The sequence below is a fragment of the Brassica rapa genome, unplaced genomic scaffold (genome assembly GCF_000309985.2).
Source record: "Brassica rapa cultivar Chiifu-401-42 unplaced genomic scaffold, CAAS_Brap_v3.01 Scaffold0007, whole genome shotgun sequence".
Lineage (NCBI taxonomy): Eukaryota > Viridiplantae > Streptophyta > Magnoliopsida > Brassicales > Brassicaceae > Brassica > Brassica rapa.
In genome coordinates, this window is record NW_022609953.1 from 14,998 (window position 1) to 32,858 (window position 17,861).

The 17,861-nt window shown below is 47.0% G+C and overlaps 1 non-coding gene across 1 annotated transcript; it reads right to left on the reverse strand.

The window, feature by feature from the left end:
- Nucleotides 1-16,896: 16,896 nt before the first annotated feature.
- Nucleotides 16,897-17,052, reverse strand: LOC117129525. The gene has a single exon (XR_004453164.1). It is a non-coding gene; the product is annotated as a 5.8S ribosomal RNA (ribosomal RNA).
- Nucleotides 17,053-17,861: the final 809 nt, after the last annotated feature.

Here is a 17,861-nt window from a genome sequence, read left to right on the forward strand (position 1 = left end):
GGATATTCGACATGAGACCTTGTGAGTTCATGGCTTGCCCACCGGCCGCCCTCACTATCCCAAAATTATCACCAGCATCCAGACAGAACAGACCCTTTCCGACCAGTCCCGAACTCACAAAACTATGTGTAGCCCCTGTGTCGAAAAGCACATGGGTTTTTACCCCACCGACCATGAGGGTTCCTATCAGAGACCCTCATCAGAATCCCCTAGACCATTCTAGGTTCCAGACCAAGCATTACTACTTGAATGTAAGAAGATAAATTTAGAAATTACCAGAGATCAACTCAAAAGATCTGGAAGCTTCGTCGTCTCGTGACAGTTCATACACCCTCGGTGTTGTGGTTGGTTTGCCTTGGGACGCCTTGCCTGTGTCTCCACGGCCCTTTCCCTGACTTCCTTTCAGCTTTGGACACTCCGATTGAAAATGTCCTTGCTGGCCACAATGGAAACAAGTCATCGTGCCGCTTCTACCAGATGGGTTCGGTCGAGGACAGTTTTGAACTCCATGGTCCATGCTGCCACAATGAACACAAGCCCCCTTGGCCTTGCAGCACTCACCAGGATGGTTTCGTCCACATTTGGAACACGCAGGTCGGCCACCAGAGGTCTTCCCTCCGTCCACCTGGTCCCATTTTCTTTTTTTATCATTTGTCTTGTCCAATGGGCCAGACTGTGGCTTAGCCTTAAACTTAGCTTCTTCAGCCAAGTTAGACTCTAACAAAGCCACCCGTTCCACCTGGCCTTAGGCGTCGGATGAACCTACGGACCTGGACTGACTCGTCCTCCAGCTCTCTTCAAAACGAACCATCTGAGTCGGTTGAACTCCTCTTCGTACTCCCGTACGGTCCTGCAGCCTTGGACCAAATCTAGAAACTTAGCTTCCAGACGATCCCAAGCATCAGCAGGAAATTATTTGCGGTTGAATTCAACTTCAAAGTCCGCAAAAATTGTGAGACTTCCATTGGTGCGCTTGTCCACTACAAGCCACCATTTATGCGCGTCCCTTTCCAGGAAATGAACCGAAATGTCTCGCCTGTAATCCTCTGGACAGCGAGTTGATTGAAAGTTTCGGACCAGCCTACTCCTCCACTCATCTGCCACAACAGGGTCGGTGCTACCTGAAAATTGCTTCATACCCAATCTGGATAGATGTTGAAGCAAACTCATATAGTCAACCTTCTTTTCTGACCTTTCTAGTGGATCGATCTCGATCACCTCTACCGCGCCCCCAGCTGGACCCGTAGCAATAGGTGTATTCGTAGCTACAGGTGTAGCTTGACCAACTGATGAATTCACTAGTGGAGTGAACAGCTGAGTCATAGCCGCCACTTGGTTACCCATTACTTTCGTAGCCTCTAACAAGTACTCTCGGGACAGTGCTGTGGGCACATTGGTGGTTCCCTCGGCCCTTTGCTCACGCTGGTCACCATCACGGTTAGCGTTCGAGGATTCTACTTCCTCATCACTTTCCTTATGTTGCTGACCTTCTGGTTGCGTTCCCGTAAGATTGGCCTGATTAGTAGGCAACACATCTCCGGTGTTAGTCGCGGCCGGATCGGTTGGTAACCCGGACAGATTAGTTCCGTCCGCGGCCGCTTGACTAGACTGACCAGCCGTCCTCTTACTCTTTCGGGTATTTCCCAATTTGCTTCTCCCAGCCTAAGGATTCAAACATTGTTCGTACAACATATATATAACATAACCGAGACAATTAATCCCTAGACCTAACCATCAAACCTCACCGTGAGACTGAATCAGCTGGCTGCATGTGTGTGGACTACATACCCAACTATCCTAGAATCAAGCATGCTCTGATACCAACTTGTAACGCCCGAATCTGGCCTCTCGATGAAACTGGACCCGTTTGCTACTTAATCAATTTCTTTGCTTGTTTGATTCATTTTAAGTCTTTCCTTTACTAAGTCATTTTCGAATCTGAGGTTCTAAAACAATTGAACAGATAGCACAGCGGAATATAAATGTGTATAAAATGTATTACTTAGAAACATGAGATCCAATACACAACTTCTTAATTGTTTCATAGACAATCACTAGTTCATCCCTAGCATCATCTAACCACACGTTACACAGCCTCTCACTGACCGAGCCTTCACGGCTCCTTGGCTTGACCAGAACCATCCCTAGTTCCTGAAACCACAACCAGATAAGCATTAATCATAACCGAGAACAGAACTGGTCGATTCTACAATGCTTGGCTTGGTTCCTAGAACACAGATAAACCTCAGACAATATACTTATAAAAAGATATGAACCTGCCTACCAAATCCTAAGTCATTCAACCAACCACCCCTTGACTTAGAATCAGATAGACAGTGCAGAATAGATAAACAGAACACACGAATAGTCCAGATCGTCCCGAAGACCAATCCATCCATCCGGATAGAATCTAGGTGCGACTGGCCTAGTTAAAGTCCGGCTCAATGGCCCAACGGACTTCCTTACCTCATCCGGCCTTGGGCCTGGATCCAACAGCCGAGTAAGCCTCACGCCCAATCCGGTTAGGCCAAACGGCCAATAGGACCTTGCGACTCTTACCCTGGCTTAGACGAACCGTGTACTTGTCCCAACGGACAAGACATGGTCTGATCCCTTAAGGAACATACACGACCTGTCTCAACAGACTCCGTTTGGAACATGTACCCCTTCGGTCCTTGGTACCTCTTGGTCCTCGTACCTTTTGATGTTCGTAACCCTTGGTTACTTACGTCCTTTGGCAACTCACAACCTTTTGAACTCGTGACCTTTGGTAACTCACAACCCTTGGTAACTCGTGACCTTTGGCCACTCGTGCCTCTTGGGACATGACCAAACGTTTAGCCCAACCGCCAAGTCTATGGTGCGATTCGAACCGACCGTCCAACCAACCAGCGTCTAGGTTAGCGGTTTGGTTATGACCGGCCAAGTCTAGGGACGTGTCCCTTGGACTGAACAAACACAACCCTTCGTGTATAATCAGAAAGAAGAGAAAGGACCGGATAGAAACAAGAAGAGGAGGAGCGGTTAGGTCTAATTAACCAACCAGAGCCGCGGTGCGATCACAAGGACCGTCCGTTCGGTTTGATGCGGCCATAGCCCACCACGTACCTTCTGAACCGTGCCAGGGTTCTTTATGTTCTTCTCCTACTCTCGGGCTCCCATACTTGATCGGAGGTTGCTTCTCAAACGATCAGATCGCCGGAAACCTAACCACCACACAAACGGCCTTGCTTTGGCCGGAAACTCTCTCTCTAAGATTTCTCTGAGTATTTTTGCTCGGGATTGGATGAATGAAATCGACAGAGAGGACCCCCTATTTATAGAAAACGAGGGGGTAAGTCTTGCCCCACGAACAGGCATGACTGGCTAGCGGATGGGCACAATCGGCCAAGGGTTACACACTCTCGGCCGCATGCGTCCCTTCGCCAATACCGCATGGGTTAGGGTTAGACAAAGGCCCAAGGCCTTACCCAATCCCTCTGGACTTAGCCCATGGCCTTGTCCCAAGCCCCAACGGTCCATGGCCTCATGGCCCGCCACCGGCCCGGACCCGGACCATCGGACCAAAACACAAACAGTCCGTCCAGCTGAGATGAGCTGACTCCCAGCTGCCTCAGCTGAGTGAGCTAGTAGTTCAGCTTGTGGAGCTGACTTAGTAGTGTCCGAGCTGGAGTGAGCTTAAACTAACTCCGTTGAGCTGGTCGAGCTACCTGTTCCATCTGTCCAGCTACCATCTTACTCGTCCTAGCTGATTCTCGACTTGTGTAAGGTTAAGTCTAAGTTTCCTTATGTCCATAACCTTCTTATCTGGCCATGGAACGCTTGTCTTGATGTCCTAAGACTGACTTGTACGTTTCCTCGAACCACGGCCGTCCCAATGGTCCTTTTAAGGATCCAGGATGTTACAGTCTCATTCTGTCTGAGACAAAGGACACACGTCCTAAACAATGGGATGCCCCAATGAGAACCGAGGGTCCAAGCCGGAAAGAGGCTCGCTTGTGGTGGTTTAGTATCTCAGGCAAGGAGAACGGTTTAGGAGAGAGGAGGCCGTGTGGTTATGGATACCCAAGGCATAGAGAAAGATCTGGAGAAGGACTCCAACCCCGTGGTTCAGTAGTCAGATAGGGTCAGTGGGGTAACCACCGACTCATCGGCTAAGACAAGCGGACAGTCCGAACCGCTCTAGCCATGGGCGTTTGGGTTATGTTCTATTCATCTTATTCTTTTCATCTAATTCTTCTTTTACTTCTCCTGTACATTGGTGTGGCCTTGTTGATATGTTGGAATTGGTTATATCCGTGGTTCTGGTTGACTAATGCGGTTCCGATTGGATAGGGGCGCGCATGATCTGACTGGCCTCAGGTGATCCGATTGGATAGGGGCGGTTCTGTTCTGTACTGAACGGTTGCAACCCTTCCCTAAACAGTCACAATGGTTCATGACTTGTGTAGGTTAAGGCGTGTTCCTTTGGCCATAGGCCGGACACATGGACGGACTAGACAGTCCATACGGACGGTTAGGTCAAACGGTGGGAACATCTGAATGGGTGCGAGTTGCCAAGGGCCATGAGTTGCCAAGAGGCACGTGTGTCCAAAGGGTGCTAGTTCCCAAAGGGTGTGAGTTCCAAACGGTGCCATTGGTTCAAGGCTTAGGCCGAACCAAGTGGACAGTCTGAGGCTGCATAGTCGATCAGACAGACGGTTAGTTTAACCGGAGTGTTGTGTAGCAAGGTCTGATCGGTTGCAAGGAAATCCAGTTTGGGTTGGGTCAGGTAAGAAGGTCCGTAAGCCTTTGGGCCGGACTTATAACTGGCCGATCGCACCTAGATCTTAACCAGATGGTTAGACGGGACTATGGACGATCCGGCTATGGTTGGATGGTTCTAGCCGCAAAGGCTAAGAAGGATATCTTATAATCAACTTTGTGTTGGTGAGTAGGATAGGCACCATATGCCTTATCTAGGGAGTAGACCCACATGATGACAATGGAAGGCCGGTTATGTTAATACCTGACAAGTAGGCGATGGCTTTTCAAGTCTAGTGGTCGGATCATGTTTCATGACAATGGTTCGATGGCCGAACACTAGTATGGACAGTCACGTTGCTGGAGTAAGAGTATTGATGTGATGCTTCTAGATATCAACCTTGGTGTTGACAGCTTCGAGATTGGCTAAGAGTCATTACCATAGATCCTGAGCCTAAGTGTGTGGCTAGTACTATGTGTCGTAGACCATAGATCCTGAGCCTAAGTGTGATTGTTCAAGGAAGGCCGTGTAAGATCTGATCATGGTTGAGTATGGACGACCTGACCTCTGAATGATGCTTCAAGGTGTCGGTCCTAACCTGATTAATGAATGCATCGGTTGGTATGAACAAATCATATCTGTTGTCTGGGTTAAGTCCCAAGGCCGATCAGGCCAGATGATGACTCATCAGTTCCAAGTCATGTGAGGAAGGTTGGTTGATTGACTTAGGATCTAATGAGCTTTGTCAGTCCAGAAGATGGACTTGGTACTATTGCCTATAAGGTAAAAGGATTTCGGATTGTGCATGAGCCGAGAAAGGCCAGATGCAAACCCTTATCCTTTCAAAGACTTCTCAAAGGTTACTTATGTCTGTGGGGATGGTTGGTTAATTGACTAAGTACCTAGGGGAGTTGTTTGATGCAGGAGTCACGATAAGGACCTTAAGTAAGATCATTGAGTGATTGGGGTCCACCTGTCAAGAAAGAGCAATTTGAGTCAATGGAGGACCGATGAGCTAATAAGCTCCATAGATGTGGCAAAGGTATGATCTAGCATTTAATTATGTAGATCTAGATAGAATGGTTTAGGGGAATGGAACCTCAGAATCGTATGGCTTGGTTTGGGTTTAGGATTGACCTTTAAGCTAATTGGTAGTTGAGTAAACTGACCAAGGCTAAGGTGATTCGACCAGACAAGTGTTAGATTGGTTTTTAGACCAATGGTTAACTAGAGAATAATCCGCTGCGTATCTGTTGAATGGATTGTTGGGGTCAAATCAGTCACGACGGAATCAATGCCTGAAAGACCGTATAAATCAGCATGAACGTTTTTACGAAAAAAGTAATCTTCGTAAAGATATCTTGCCAAAGAGCCTTGCGGTAAAATCTTGTTCAAATCTCAATCGAACCACTAAATACTGATTGTCCGAAGGAAACAGACATTTTTCGGCCGCGGACAAGCTCGAGTACGGCAATCGGACCACGGACAAGCCAAGCTCGATCGATACGCGGTGACCAAGCATGCACACAGCTCGGTCGCTACGTAGCGACCGACCGTCCATCCCGCTCGGTCGCTACATAGCAAACGAACTCGAGCCAAGCTCGGTCGCTACGTAGCGACCGAGCGTCCGTCCTGCTTGGTCGCTACATAGCGACCGAGCTCGAGCCAAGCTCGGTCGCTACGTAGCGACCGAGCATCCGTCCCGCTCGGTCGCTACGTAGCGACCGAGCTCAGCCAAGCTCGGTCGCTATGTAGCGACCAGCGTCTGTCCCGCTCGGTCGCTACGTAGCGAACAAGCTCGAGCCAAGCTTGGTCGCTACGTAGCGACCGAGCATCCGTATCACTCGGTCGCTACGTAGCGACTGAGCGTGCGTTCTGTTCGGTCGTTACGTAGCGACCGAACTCTTCCAAAATGTCGATACGACACCAATTCATGCATTCTCGTCTATCCTACGATGCTATCTCCCGAAGATCGTAGCGAACTCAGTTCATGTCTTCCGACCATTCTAAGACATCAATCAAACTTTGCGGTAAAAACCGCGGAAAGTTCATTCTTTATCGAAAGAAGTCGTAATAAACGTTTCGAGTCGGAAGACGCCCAAAGGGAACCTAAGACACGACTCGAGGCCCAACTTACGATTTCTTAACTAAAAGCCCATAAACCGTATGACGGTTTACGCTTGGCGTGCAAGGAAGGATAAATGTCAAGTTTCCACGGATAAATACGAAATTTTGAGGATAAATACGAAGATCGGAAAAAATGAAATATCTCCATTTTATGCTATGACGGCTTAAGGGCAGAAGAGTAAAAGTGTAAACCGACCTTGGAGCTAGTATATAAGGAGTCCTAGGCGAGAGACATGAAGAAGAACTTTTTAGACTTGGAATTCTCTGCACTTAGAAACTTTAGGCTTTATTCTCGACAAGTTCGAACTTTCTATGACAGGCACTCAATTACTAGACGAACTCGCCCAGGCAGTTCGATCTCTTGTCCATCTCTATCAATTGAACTACGTTCGGCTTGATCCTCGAAAGGGGTACGTAGGCAGCCTTTAACAAGGTTCAGTCCGAAATCAATCAAAAACCTTTTCTGTATCTATTTCGTCTTTTGTTATCGAGCTGCGACTCAACTAGGTTTGAGCTATTAGGCCGCTAGAACTAAGAAACTCGCTGACAGCCTTTGCGGCCAAAGCTTTCATGATCTCTTGTAATGATCGCAACGCTCTTACGCGGACTCGAAATAAGATCTACTGTTTTCTCTAAACTCGTTTGTTATCTTTTCGTGATTTCCACATATATTTGGTCACTTGTCGTTGGCTCTCGCAGAGATCCGGGACCTCTGGAAAATTAGGGTTTTCCTAGTTTCCTAATTTAAACGGAAATCGACAGTGTGAATTTCGGTTACCACATGGATCTAAGCTATTAATGACTAAGAAAGTCTTTAGCTAAGATATAAGTTAGCCGTCGCCTTTAGGCGATATTATAAATAAAAGGGAAAAAATTAAGAGGTTCGGCCAGGAAGTGGACCGAGCGACGTAAGACTTCGACCACGGCCTAGTCGGCTGGATCGGGGTGTTACAAGTTGGTATCAGAGCCAGGTCGATCCTGTTTAGGACAACGCTCTAAGATGTTGGTTTCCAAACTACAATTATTTCTGAAAACTATGATGACTATGAAATCTTAGTTGGGGTGAGCCAATAAAGAGTTGAGGTAAGCTAGGGTATCATGCTTGTGAATGTGGGAGTTCTAAGATGAACCGGCTTAGCTAAGATACATTTTCCAAGGGCAAGATCCTAAAAATCGAAAGGTTGGTCGATCTAGTTATTTAGAAGTAATAGACGGGTTGGAAGGGATGGAAGAAATGCAAAACTTGTTTATGGATTACCTGGACAAGGGAAGTAACATTGACCAGAGAGTGGCATAGGTTGAAATAAACGTGCAGCACTCTACTGAAGTTAAGTGTTATCCCTTGATGGTCGTTCATAATAAGTAAAGCATATGCAATGTTAAATCTGACTCAAAGGAGACACTACATGACCAGTACACGAGTGGACTTGTGATCAGATGTATCAGCTAGGACTCGGTATAAGTCAAGGTAGGTTTCCTTAGATCTAGTTGGATGGAATAAATCAATTCCAATCGGAATCCATCCAAAGAAAGAATGAGGAAACTCAGGGTGTTCATTCCAATAATTGGAAGAACATGATGTTAAGTATCTTAGTATGATGGGGATTGAGGATATTATAATTGCTGTTGTGAATGGTGTGAACATTCGCAATAGTAAGACGATTTGGAGAATGGTATGGGACGTTTTCCAAATGTGTGATCAAACCAAAATCCTACTCATCTAGGTACCCACTGGAAGTGGAAGTATTGAAGTTATTGGCAATGCATTGAGGGATGTTATGGGACGTCCTTCATGGTATGGTCATGACCAAAGTATTTTCCATAAGATAATGGTATATGATTACAACAAGATGTTGTGAATCAGTCTCAGGTAGTTTATTTTTACGGTTGAGTGGCATGGGAAACAAGGCAGTCCACTAAAGCTTGGTCGCTTAGGGATTTGCAGAAGTCTACCAGGACTCAACAGAAATAAGCATTACACCTTAAGGATCCATATGGGATCGGATAGGGCTCGACCAGTATGGCGAGTTACCTAGCAGATGGAGCAAGGTGGTATGCAATCGAGTCCAGAGATGGACCAGGGTTGGCTTACCTAAACGAGTTCATATCTGCTAGGGCCCTCAAGCAGAAATGCTTGGTCTGGAACCTAAAATTGTCTTGGGGATTCTGATGAGGGGTCTCTGATAGGAACCCTCATGGTCGGTGGGGTAAAAACCCATGTACTTTCCGACGCAGGGGCTACGCATAGGTTTTGTGTGTCCGGGACTGGTCGGAAAGGGTCTGTTCTGTCTGTACGCTGGTGATAATTTTGGGATAGTGAGGGCAGCCGGTGGGAAAGCCAGGAACTCACTAGGTCTCGTGTTGAATATCCCAGTGCAGATCCAGGGAAAGGTCTTCCCTGTGAATCTGGTCTGTGTTCACCTAATGAATCAAGAAGTGATCTTAGGTATGGACTGGTTGGGAAAGTATCGGGCCACTCACGATTGCCATAAGGGTCGTGTGCAATTGGAGTCTGGGTTGTACCCGATACAGTACCAAGGTCTGTGTCCGGCTCATGAGAAGTAGTGGTTTCAGCAGTTCGAGCGATTTGGATGCTGGAACAGGGTTGTTAGCCAATTTGGCTACAATTACATCTACAGAGCCTGACAGTTGCGGTTCTCTGTTAGACCCAGGCGGGGATTCGTTGGTGTCTGAGTTCCTAGATGTGTTCTGTTCGCTACAGAGTATCCCCTCTGATAGGTCGGATCCATTTATGATTGAACTGGAATCAATGACAGCACCGCTATCCTAGAGTCCGTTTCTTTGGCTCCGGCCAAGATGGCAGAGCCGAAGTTGACCATGTCCGAGTGAGGACCATGGTCGCAGTACAACCAAGTCGGAGTTTGACCTACGGTTGAGAATGATCAAGTCCAGTAATGGACGAGGATCAGGCCACGACCTACTCGGAGATGGACCTATGGTCGGGGTGAAACGGTCGAGTCCCTGACTGGACCAGGACCGGAATACGATCACGTCCGTAAATCGACTAGGATTGGTTGTGGCTGGTTAAGGGGATGATCTAGTACTGGTTAAGGGGATGATCTAGTGGCTGAGGTCATGAACCTTATTGTCCATGAAAGATAAAAGAACCATAACGATCTGTTAGGACTCGTTGTAGGACGAACAGCCTAAAGATTGTAACGAGTTCCTGAGGAGTTGACTTGTACATCGAGTGGCGTGGGGATTGGCCAAATCTACTAAGGCTCGAGTATGCAGCATGTTCCTAGGGACTGGTTATGATCTAGTTATGGACTATGATCAGAGATAGAATAAAATCTGAAGAAGATGATATTCAAAAGAAAGACATGGACTTGTTGGATACTTGGATCGCAACCTGGAGAGTTCGTCCAATGACACAAGGAATGTCTTTGGATGGAATTACAAGTATCACTTGATTGGATGCTTGATGGACCCTCCACTGTGGTCGAAGTAAACAAGTAAGGGTGCCATAAGCAAAACCAGAAAGGACCACTTGATAGGATTTTTGTGGTTAAATGCTTATCAAGTGGGGGAGACTTCTACAACGACGGTCAAAGGAATTTGATCGTCGAAGTGGTCATTTGGTGGTTTTATATCACTCAAATTACCCTAAAGAGTGTTACTCTCATCAAAAGAGGTTCAGATGTAGTACTTAGGGATCAAATCCACAGAGACTCTAGGATTACTCACCAGATTTAAATAATTAGAAATGAAGATAGACTAAAAGGTTTTAATAGTTTTAAAAGCAGTAAATGATAAATCGAAAACAATAGTGATTCAATAGATTAAATTGAAGTGGTTTCAGAATGGGAAAGCAGCTAGATTCAGGTAATTCTCAGGTATAAAAAGTATGCACTTAGTTTAGACTAAAGGGTATGATAGTTTTTGAACGAAACAATGATTTAACCGGCTAGGTTATCTTCGCTAGATCTCGGATCTCAACTATTGTATTTTGATCTCGAGAGAGTGTCGATCGATGTGACTCGATGTACATCGACCGATACACCTTTGTAATGATCGAACGACAGAATGATAGCTGCGTGGATCGATGGTTATTCTAGCGAGCTTTGCGAACGGGTTTAACTTGTTCTCTAACCTTCTTAGACCAACTGTCGTTGCGCCTGAGTTGGTTAGATCACGCAAGTGGGTTCAGGAATTGAGGGGAAACGGTTAGTTGGACTCAATTAATCCTAAGATCTAAAATGAAGGTGATCAATCTCAATTTTAGCATTAAATTCACAAGCAATGAAAGAACAATCAAAACACCTTTTATATAGTCATATTAGCAGGACATAATTTCAACCATGGTGAGAAACCTAAATCTAACAATTGGTTTACTCAAACATATTCATGAGAGACAAAGTCATGATGGTGTGAAATAAACTCAAATGAAACATAGAACACAAATAGACAGAGTAATAGAAATAAAGGAGTTCAAGATCTTCTCTGTTTTGCGGTCTCAGATCTATCTCTCCAATCCTATGCTCTCCTAATGGTAGCCAAAATGCTCATTTTTCCAAACTAGGTCTTTTTGCAAGTGTCTGCTAAAAATGATACAAAACCCTAGTCCATATAGCCTAACAGGCGGCTAGGGACTTAAGTTGTAAATAATAGATCTTCTGGGAAATGAAATCTTTTAATTTACGATTTCATTCGTGTGATAGGGCATCGATCAATGCACATGTATGTTTGTCGATCGATGGTAAGTGATTATGATCGACCGATGTTGCTCTTCAAGCGTCGATCGATTTTCCTTGCGTAAAAGCATTCCAAAATGTCCCAAAGGTATCATTTCCTTCCATCAAGTGAATAAACCTGTATTTGCTTTGAAAAGGCTCTAAAACATGATTAATACATCATAAAACCTTTATATACCATGTATAAAAACGGGTGAAAATCATGGTATATCATGGTTCTGAATCAAGCTTGTTCTATTCCCTGCTCAAGACTAGGATAAGTCGGTTGGAAAATTTTGACTTGGGACAAGATATAATCACCACCGGATTTGAGGACGAATCCATTTCAAGTGGGGGAGACTTGTAACATCCCTGATCCTAGATAAGGACCGTCGGGACGGCCATGGTTCGAGGAAACGAACCTGCCAGTCTTAAGACCTTAAGGCTAGCGTTCCATGGCCAAGATAGAAGGTTAAGGACGTCAGGATGCTGAGACTTAACCTTATAAGAGAAAGAAGTCAGCTAGGATAAGCTGTACCGAAACTGGGTGATGCTTAAGGGAAGCTCGATCAGCTAGATGTAGCTCGGTCAAGCTCAGCCTAGCTCGTTCCAAGTTAAGTTTGCTCAACCATCTGGACTACTAGTTCACTCAGCTGACGCAGCTGGGAGTCAGCTCATCTCAGCTCGATGGACTGTTCGGGTTTTGGGCCGATGGTCCGGGTGCAGGTCAGTGGCGGGCCAAGAGGTATGGCCAAGTGGTCCATGAGTCGTTGGGCTCTTGTGGGCAGGCCGTGGGCTTGGGGTACCAAGTCTGGGTTTGGGTTGGACGTGCCTATAAGGTCTGGAACCTTCCGTTTCCGAACAGGTACGATCTGGACCGTTGATTGTAATCGATGGCCAAGATCTGTCCCAAAAGGATGCTTCGAAGGGCTATGTCCCTTCGCACATGACCTTTGGTTGCCTATATAAAGGATGCACGACCAGAGATCAATTCATTCATTCTCATTCAGTCTCATTCTGTCTGAGACAAAGGACACACGTCCTAAACAAAGGAATCCCCCAATAAGAACCGAGGGTCCAAGCCGGAAAAGGCTCGGTTGTTGTGGTTTAGTATCTGCGGCAAAGAGAACGGTTTAGGAGAGAGGAGGCCGTGTGGTTATGGATACCCAAGGCATGGAGAAAGGTCTGGAGAAGGATTCCAACCCCGTGGTTCAGTCAGATAGGGTCAGTGGGGTAACCACCAACTCATCGGCTAAGACAATCCGACAGTCCGAACCGGTCTAGCCATGGGCGTTTGGGTTATGTCCTATTCTTCTTATTCTTTTCTTCTAATTCTTCTTCTATTCCTCCTGTACATTGGCGTGGCCTTTTTGATATGTTGGGATTGGTTATATCCGTGGTTCTGGTTGAGTAATGCGGCCGCGGTCCATAACCGACGAGTTAGGCGCGCACATGATCTGACTGGCCTCTGGTGATCCGATTGGATAGGGGCGGTCCTGTTCTTTTCTGAACGGTTGCAACCCTTCCCTAAACAGTCACAATGGTTCATGACTTGTGTAGGTTAAGGCGTGGTCCTTTGGCCACAGGCCGGACACACGCACGGACTAGACAGTCCATACGGACGGTTAGGTCAAACGGTGGGAACATCTGAATGGGTGCGAGTTGCCAAGGGTCATGAGTTGCCAAGAGGCACGTGTGTCCAAAGGGTACTAGTTCCCAAAGGGTGTGAGTTCCAAACGGTGCCATTGGTTCAAGGCTTAGGCCGAACCAAGTGGACAGTCCGCGGCTGTATAGTCGAAAGGACAGAAGGTTAGTTTAACCAGAGTGTTGTGTAGCAAGGTCTGATCGGTTGCCAGGCAATCCGGTTTGGGCTTGGGCTTTACTCGGTGGTATAGATCCAGGTAAGAAGGTTCGTGAGCCTTTGGGCCGGACTTATAACTGGCCGATCGCACCTAGATATTAACCAGACGGTTAGACGGGACTATGGTTGATCCGGCTATGGTTGGATGGTTCTAGCCGCAAAGGCTAAGTAGGATATCTTAAAATCAACTTTTGGTTGGTGAGTAGGATAGGCGCCATATGCCTTATCTAGGGAGTAGACCCACATGATGGCAATGGAAGGCCGGTTATGTCAATACCTGACAAGTAGGCGATGGCTTATGAAGTCTAGTGGTCGGATCATGTTTCATGACGATGGTTCGATGGCCGAACACTAGTATGGATAGTCACGTTGCTGGAGTGAGAGTATTGATGTGATGCTTCTAGATATCAACCTTGGTGTTGACAGCTTCGAGATTGGCTAAGAGCCATGACGAAGTGTGTGGCTAGTAATATGTGTCGTAGACCATAGATACTGAGCCTAAGTGTGATTGTTCAAGGAAGGCCGTGTAAGATTTGATCATGGTTGAGTATGGACGACCTGACCTGTGAATGATGGTTCGAGGTGTCGGTCCTAACCTGATTAATGAATGCATCGGTTGGAATGAACAAATCATATATGTTGTCTGGGTTAAGTCCCAAGGCCGATCAGGCCATATGATGACTCATCAGTTCCAAGTCATGTGAGGAAGGTTGGTTGATTGACTTAGGATTTAATGAGCTTTGTCAGTCCAGAAGATGGACTTGGTACAATCGCCTATAAGGCAAAAGGATTTCGGATTGTGCATGAGCCGAGAAAGGCCAGATGCAAACCTTATCCTTTAAAAGACATCTCAAAGGTTACTTATGTCTGTGGGGATGGTTGGTTGATTGACTAAGTACCTAGGGGAGTTGTTTGATGCAGGAGTCACGATAAGGATCTTAAGTAAGATCATTGAGTGATTGGGGTCCAGCTTTAAAGAAAGAGCAATTTGAGTCAATGGAGAACCGATGAGCTAATAAGCTCTATAGATGTGACAAAGGTATGATCGAGCTTTTAATTATGTAGATTTAGATAGAATGGTTTAGGGGAATGGAACCTCAGAATCGTATGGACTGGTTTGGGTTTAGGATTGACCTTTAAGCTAATTGGTAGTTGAGTAAACTGACCAAGGCTAAGGTGATTCAACCAGAAAAGTGTTAAATTGGTTTTAGACCAATGGTTAACAAGAGAATAATCCGCTGCATATCTGTTGAAAGGATCTAAGCTATTAATGACTAGGAAAGTCTTTAGCTAAGATATAAGTTAGCCGTCGCCTTTAGGCAATATTATAAATAAAGGGCAAAAATGAAGAGGTTCGGCCAAGAAGTAGACCGAGCGACGTAAGACTTCGATCACGGCTTAGTCTGCCGGATCGGGGTGTTGCAAGACCTGATGCGGTTATGAGTACGACCGGGCGTGAGCGGCACTCGGTCCTCCAGATTTTCAAGGGCCACCGGGAATTCACCCGACACCACGCGACGTGCGGTGCTCTTCCAGCCGCTGGACCCTACCTCCGGCTTAGCCGTTTCAAGGGTGGCAAGCTGTTAAACAGAAAAGATAACTCTTTCCGGAATTCCCGCCGACGTCTCCGGACTTCCTAACATTGCTGTCAACTGCCACGTCCCGGTTCTGGAATTTTAACCGGATCCCCTTTAAAAATTCGCACATAAGCGCTATCAGACGGGTTTCCTCTGACTCTTAGGATCAACTAACCCATGTGCAAGTGCCATTCACATGGAACCTTTCCCCTCTTCGGTCTTCAAAGTTCTCATTTGAATATTTGCTACTACCACCAAGATCTGCACCGACGGCCGCTCCGCCCGGGCTCGCGCCCTAGGTTTTGCAGCGACTGCCGCGCCCTCCTACTCATCGAGGCCTGGCTCTTGCCCAGATGGCCGGGTATAGGTCGTACGCTTCAGCGCCATCCATTTTCGGGGCTAGTTGATTCGGCATGTGAGTTATTACACACTCCTTAGCGGATTTCAACTTCAATGACCACCGTCCTGTTGTCTTAATCGACCAACACCCTTTGTGGGTTCTAGGTTAGCGTGCAGTTGGGCACCGTAACCCGGCTTCCAGTTCATCCCGCATCGCCAGTTCTGCTTACCAAAAATGGCCCACTTACAGCTCTCGATTCCGTGGGATGGCTCAACAGAGCAGGCACCCCGTCCTACCTATTTAAAGTTTGAGAATAGGTCGAGGACATTGCATCCCCGATGCCTCTAATCATTGGCTTTACTCGATAGAACTCGTTTCCGAGCTCCAGCTATCCTGAGGGAAACTTCTGAGGGAACCAGCTACTAGATGGTTCGATTAGTCTTTCGCCCCTATACCCAAGTCAGACGAACTATTTGCACGTCAGTATTGCTGCGGGCCTCCACCAGAGTTTCCTCTGGCTTTGCCCCGCTCAGGCATAGTTCACCATCTTTCGGGTCGCGACAGGCATGCTCACACTCGAACCCTTCTCAGAAGATCAAGGTCGTACGGCTGTGCACCCGTGAGGGATCCCGCCAATCAGCTTCCTTGCGCCTTAAAGGTTTACTCACCCGTTGACTCGCACATATGTCAGACTCCTTGGTCCGTGTTTCAAGATGGGTCGAATGGGGAGCCCGCAGGCCGACGCCCTGAGCATGCAGATGCTGAGGCACGCCGTGAGGCGCGTGCTGCAGACCACAATAAAGGCAGCAACGTCTCCGCGGGCGTAACAAAAGCCCGGTCTTAGGTCACCACCTTAATCCGTGTCGGTCCACGGCCCGAATCGATCGGCGTACAGGATTGCTCCGTTCCGCATCCAACCGGGATGAATCGCCAGCCCCCATCCGCTTCCCTCCCGACAATTTCAAGCACTCTTTGACTCACTTTTCAAAGTCCTTTTCATCTTTACCTCGCGGTACTTGTTCGCTATCCGTCTCTCGCCCATATATAGCCTTGGACGAAATTTACCGCCCGATTTGGGCTGCATTCCCAAACAACCCGACTCGTAGACAGCGCCTCGTGGTGCGACAGGGTCCGGGCACGACAGGGCTCTCACCCTCTCTGGCGCCCCTTTCCAGGGAACTTGGGCCCGGTCCATCACTGAGGACCCTTCTCCAGACTACAATTCAAACATCAAAGACGTCCATTTTCAAGCTGGGCTCTTCCCGGTTCGCTCTCCGTTACTAAGGGAATACTTGTTAGTTTCTTTTCCTCTACTTATTGTTATGCTTAAACTCAGCAGGTGATCCCGCCTGACCTGGGGTCGCGTTGAGGACTTTGGGTCATCAAGAGGTTTTGGACCGGAACGTCTGACTATATGACGAGAATTGAATTCACCACCGCTTGTCAAGACGCTCCTGGCATCCTTAGCTCGGATTTTGGCCAACACGTGCGGTAACACATGAGAGATCAGCTTCCATCCCATATCCTCGAGAGGATGGGGGGACGACGATTTGTGACACCCAAGCAGACGTGCCCTCGGCCAGAAGGCTTGGGGCGCAACTTGCATTCAAAGACTCGATGGCTGACGGGATTCTGCAATTCATACCAAGTATGGCATTTTGCTACGTTCTTCATCGATTCGAGAGCCGAGATATCCATTGTCGAGAGTCGTTTTATACTTTACATTGCAGCACTGCTTCCAAACAAACAACATCTCCGGGTTGGCGAAAGCAGGCTGTTTAGTTGCATTTTCCTTGACACTTTTCGTGTCGGGGTTTAGTGATATCCGGAAGCTATGCGTACGATCCAAATACATCGAACTTGAATCTAATTTTTTGCATGCTTAATAAGAATGGTTAAAGCTATTTTCTGGTAAATTTTCATGATTTTCTTTTGCTTCTAACCATGTCTTTAGCATGCTACAAAGTCCGGAGTTTCGTGGTCTAAACGAATATCTACAGCTACTTTTGATCAACACTTGACATCCTATACTCTTTGTTAACATATTTTTGATGTTTCCTTTCAGAAAACTTTCTTCAAAAATATTAATTTTTTAATTTTTGGATTCTCGGGTGATTTTGGTTGTCCGTGGGTGATTTTGGCCCACGTGGGCTGTCTGTTCAGTACACACAGGACGTCCGTGTGTGTCCGTCAGCACATACAGGACGTCCGTGGCTGTCCGTGTGTGTCCATCAGCACACACAGAACGTTTGTGGCTGTCCATCAGTACACATATTAGCACGCTGGTCCTAGGAATCAGCACACTGGCCCTTCCCATGGACTGTTTGGGTGATTTTGGCCCACGTGGGCTGTCGGTTCAGTACATACAGGACGTCCGTGGGTGTCCACCAGCACACACAGGACGTCCGTAGCTGTTTGTGGCTGTCCATCAGCACACACAGGACGTCTGTGGCTCTCCGTGTATGTCCGTCAGCACACACAAGACGTCCGTGGCTGTCCATCAGTAAACATATCAGCA